Consider the following 5,352-nt stretch of genomic DNA (forward strand, 5'->3'; position numbering starts at 1 on the left):
ACCATAAACCTTCCTTTGCTTAGTCTTCCCTTACCTATTTGAGATGGGCAAGAGGCCTGACTGCAGTTAAGTCTTAATTACGTGTACGCAGGTTGGCAAGCTGACTGCTGTCCCTTGGAAGGGTAAAAGCTAAATGATACGTTTCTCTCTGTGAGACGTTAATGAGGGTTGTTTGTTCCCAATACTGCTTCACAAAACATGCAGAAACTTGGTATCTTTAACACTTGTGCTCTCACATAAAATTAGATGTAAATTAGACAATGGCTTCAAAAGTAGCAGAGAGAGTGCAAGTGAAAAAAACTCCAAACCAAAACCAACCCAACAATCATTACCTAAGCTTTGTTTTCTCAACACGCTAGGACTATGTCAGCAATGCTCAAAGAACGGAAAGGATATATGGCCTATCATGATGAGAAACTTTCATACACGTGAAAGTTATTTTCAACCAATGTAACCGTTATTAATTCCTGTCCCGCAGTGCCAGATAATTTAGACTTTTGCTGTGCAATGTCACCTGCAATTCACAATGTTTGAGTTCTAATATAAGCACTAGCACCCATATCTGATATGAAAGAGGTTTTGAAATTTGAATACACTGATACAGTAGCAGTTACAACAACTTTTTTTTTTTTAACCAAAAGTGCTCAAACCCTCTCAACCACCGAGATGTTTTCTTTTCTTCCCCAACTTATGAAATAGTTTTGCAATATTGACAAACCCACAAAAGAACTTCCAGAAAAGGAAAGCCCTGCAGAAACTCTGCATGTCTACCAGCCCCTAGGGGAGAGCCAATTTTGCACAGATTATTTCCTTTTTATCAAAGGAAATATTTTGCTCTTGATCTCTCCCCTTATCTCACCTGCAGGAGTAAGCAGAGTCTTTGAGAAATAAGTCATATCTCTTTGAGTTTATTTTGATTAGTAGTTTTAAGCTTTGCACCATTTGCAGCATATTCCAGAATATATTGCCTAGATAATGTACAAGTTGAGGGAGGAATATGATCCAATAGCTTTCAAACATAGCTAGTAGCTTGCACACTGTGATTGCTACTTTAACTTGCAATTGACCTTGTCCTGCAGGGAAAATAGTCTTTTCAGTGTTCTTGTGACACACCTCCTAATACTGCACTTTGAAATGGAGGGTGAAGAATGAGATTTAATTTGATAGAGCATCCAGTGTATCATTTCTTTGTGATACTGGATGAAAATTATTTCAAGTGACATAATTTAGTTCGCCAGAGTTTATGAACACCCCAGTACCACCACTTCTTTCTTCACCCATACTATAGGTGAGACCCAAGAACTGACTAAAACCTCACATGAATCTTCCAGATAAATTTATCTCATGATTCTTCCTTCATAGTTAATAATACATACTGATAGACCTGGCTAATATGTTGATGTCCTGTCCCCTTTGGAGGACTTGGGGGCAGGGGGGTTGGAACTAGATGATCTTTGAGGTCCCTTCCAACCCTAACCATTCTATGATTCTATGACTTTGCCCCCCACAATCAAACTTGTGATGACCAGTCCAAGACAAAATACATCTTCGAACTGGGAGAAACTCCAAATGAGAAGATATTTCAAACCTGTTAAGATATAGTGCACTATATTGGATCAAACACCATAAAAGCTCTTTCGTCCCTGCTTCTCCTTGAAGGTTTCATCTATACCTGTATCCTACTGACTCACACTATATATCTTTGGCTTCTGTCTTTACAGTCTTCTTAGAAATATTCAGTTACTGTGCAGTTACTCACTACAACAAAAGCTGGCTATCAGGTTGATAATCAGAAAGCTAGTAACTGCTTTTCAGATTTTAGAGTGATGTATGTTTCCACTCATTGACTCCATTCAACAAATTAGGTGTGAAATTACATCTCTGCTTCCTAGCTTTTTCTGAATATGTCTGGTCTAAGAGCCACCATGCTTGTGCCAAGTTCCACTTTTCGGTGTGTTTCACAGATGTGATTCAATGGCCAGATTCAGATTATTGGTTTAAGTGCCCAGATTAGGTCCTAGGAAACTGACGCCTGCATTTCCAAGCTTTTCCTCTTCATGTGTGTGAGTGCTCGTCTTCAATCACCCTTCTCTTTCCCAAACTGGGAAAGATTTCACTGTCAAGGTCTGTGCTGGGCAGCATTTTATTTATAATGATTGTTATTGCGTCCAAATTTTTTTGGTACCAGCTTTCAACAGAATCGCCAGTTTTAAATTTTACGTTGTTGCCAACTGTCCCTGTTAATGAACTATGTCTCTTTCTAATCGTTCGAAAATACCACGTACCAGCTGTTAATCCCCACTTAAATGCAGAGCTGAGCTGATGAGGATGATGACAATCACTTTCTTTTTAATGACTATTTTACCCTGATGAAGGGTACAAGTCATGATCCAGAAAAAAAATCATAGCTCTGTAGACACCTAATGCCTCCTTTCACTTATCTTGATAAAATGGTCAACCTACAGCCTGGTCCTCTGGTAGCTGACTGGGTTCCTAGCTGGTATATACACACAGTAAGACACAAATCTTTGCAAGTCCTGTAGTAGCCCAGCCAGAATTTCTTCTTTCCTCTCTTTTTAGCACACATCTGGCCCTAAACAGCTGATTAAGATAGGTGTTGCCACTTTATAGGTTAAGGGCTTATAGGTGATCTGATTAATTAACTTTAGATTTCTGGGAACGAATTATAAGGTGCCACTAGCACTGTGCAACCATATTTAGCTCCTGGAAATAGCCTTTTCTCTTAGGTTTTCTAGCACTTGATTTGGACAGTGAGGTTAATTCCAACCATTCCATTTTTTTTTCTCCTCAAGATAGTAGACGTTTGCATTGCTTTAGCAGGGTAATCCTTCCCCTCTCCTGGCTACAAACAGAACAGAAGAAACGTGAAATTGTGTATTACTGAAAAAAAAAAAAAAAAAAAAAAATCCGGCTCAATTCCTCATCCTGGTTGCTGATTTCCAGTGACATGGGAACTTTGATTTCCTTCTGGGGCTTATTTTTAGTTCCCTTAGACCCTAGCTCCAACTGTTTGGATAGGAAATTACAATCAAGTCAAAGGTTTCCTGGTTTCCTTCTGTTGCTTTCCTTGCAACTATTCCCAGTAGTTTTTTTCAGGTCCAGACCATTTGATCTCTAGTCTTTTTATCTTGCTAGTCCAAAACACAACACTTGAACTTGGGATTGTTAGCCATTCTTTATTTCTGGTTTCTTTTTGTCAAATCCCTGCAGGCCTCTTAGGAGACATTTCAGGTGTAGTTTGTGAAATTCACTGGTTCTCTCTGGGGACGTCTCCAGCTCTTGTTTCAGGCCTTCTCCTAACTCCTTTCAGCCATCTGAGTATCAGACATCACTACTAACACGTTTGCCACGTTAGCTCAGAGGAACGCCAGCTTAAAAACCAGCTCCTCGGGAACGGCCTCCGTGAGGTTTGAAAACTGTGCGAACCAGCACCCGGCCAGCCTCTGGGCCCCCCCGAGTTGTTTCCAAGCAGGGAAGAACCCGAGGACACGATGACTTGCTGCCGCACCGTTGAATAAGCAGAGGCACCAATCCCGCCCCCGCTGCCCCCTGGCGGCCGCGCGCCGGCCCGCTGCCCGCCGGAGCGGAGCATGCGCGGAGCATGCGCGGAGCATGCGCAGTCCCCGCCGCCGGCAACTCGCCTTCCCCTTCCCCCGGCGTTTCCGTGAGCTGCTGGGAGAGGGAGGGGAGACCCTGAGCAGGGGCTCGGTAGAGCGCTCGGGGGAAATGGAGGCGGGAGAAAGAAACATGTCTTCGGCAACTACGGCTGCCTGCTCCCGCAGGTCCAGGAAAGGGCTCATTCCTGCGTGCGCTGCAGTTCTTTTAGAAATCGTATACTTAAAATCATAAGAATTGGGATGGGCGTAGAGAAGGCATGCCAGGTCCTGCTGGGTCGCCAGTTGATCACAAAGCCAGAGACAACAGAAACAGAAGGGATGGAGTTTGCAGAGTGGTTAATTTTGTCTAATATTTCTATGTCTTTGTAGAAGAGGTGGCACACCTACATACACTGCTTTTAGTGGAGATACAGGGAAATTACTTGCTTTAGATATACAGAGGTGTGGGAGAAAAGTGACTAAGGTACAGCCATGATTACTGTGGGTGAGGTGGGCACCTGTCACCATGGAGGTCGAAGTCCATGGGGAAGCTCAGAAGTTAACTGCCTCACAATGTAACCTGTATGACATCCTTCCAGACTGCGGGGAGTGACTAAATCTGGATCTCTCAGTATGAAGAACTGCTACTGCCAGGCAAATATAACCTTGGTTTCAGTGAAGCAGCACATCACCTCACAGACACACTGTGCTTCTCTAATCCTTCTTCACCTGACCATACTTCAGAAGTGAGCCTGTGCTGTACAAGCGAGTTCACCTTTGCCCCAGAGATACCGCATTCGCTTACCTGCAGGCCATAACCATCTGTATATTTCATGACTCTTGAGGGTCCCTGCCAGACTTCCCTGTGCATGCTTATGTCCTGAAGTGAAGCTAATCAGCCTCTCATAGCAAGAGGACAGCTGGGACAGCTTGCTCCAGTAAGCATCATTTGTATTTAGAGCATCATATGTAGCACAATCAATGGCAACTGGCGAATTCACAGAAAAGTACTGACACTGAAAGTGAAAAGAACCTATCCCAACCCTGCACAAATTGCAGCATACTCACTTTAGTCCCTTCTCATGTCTGCTCTCAGTGGTTGCCGTCAGCTTTAGAGGACCAAGTCAAGTCTGATTTAATTTAAAGCGTATCACAGAACATGAAACTAGGGAAGAGACAGGTTCTGGCAGGGAGGTCACTGTTCGCAGGGACCTCTGTCTTCTGGAGACCAAGGGGGAAGGTGAGAGAGAAGCAGTGAGCTGCAAGGCACACCTTGCCAGGATGCAAAGCTCCTGGGCAGCAGCGTGGGTGCAGGGTTCCCAGACGGGCAGACATGAGGCCCCGCGTCCTCCCTCCGCTGCTCCGACAGGGCACGGCAACGGCCGAACCCCCGCAGGCCCACACCCCTGGCCGAGCCACCGGCGGAAGACGCAGGCAGGTACGAAGCGCTCCTAACTCTGCCTGACCGCAATGGAGCCTCTCAGTGACGAGCAGTCCCGTGAGTGCCCCGCGACCGGGAAAGGGGCGCAGGAAGCCGTCACTCTCCGCCTGGCACCCCGCCGCCGCGGACCGCAGCCTCCCTGTTGCCCCGCGACAGCAATTCCCAGCCTGCACAGCGCACGGGCTGCCGTTGCGAGGTGGCGGGGCTCGGCCAATGGGAGGGCGCGGAGAGCGGAGGGCGTGGTAGGCTGCGCAGGCGGGGCGGGGCGGAGAGGCCGGCGGCGGCGGCGGGAAG

Source organism: Tauraco erythrolophus, chromosome 6 (genome assembly GCF_009769465.1).
Source record: "Tauraco erythrolophus isolate bTauEry1 chromosome 6, bTauEry1.pri, whole genome shotgun sequence".
Taxonomy (NCBI): Eukaryota; Metazoa; Chordata; class Aves; order Musophagiformes; family Musophagidae; genus Tauraco; species Tauraco erythrolophus.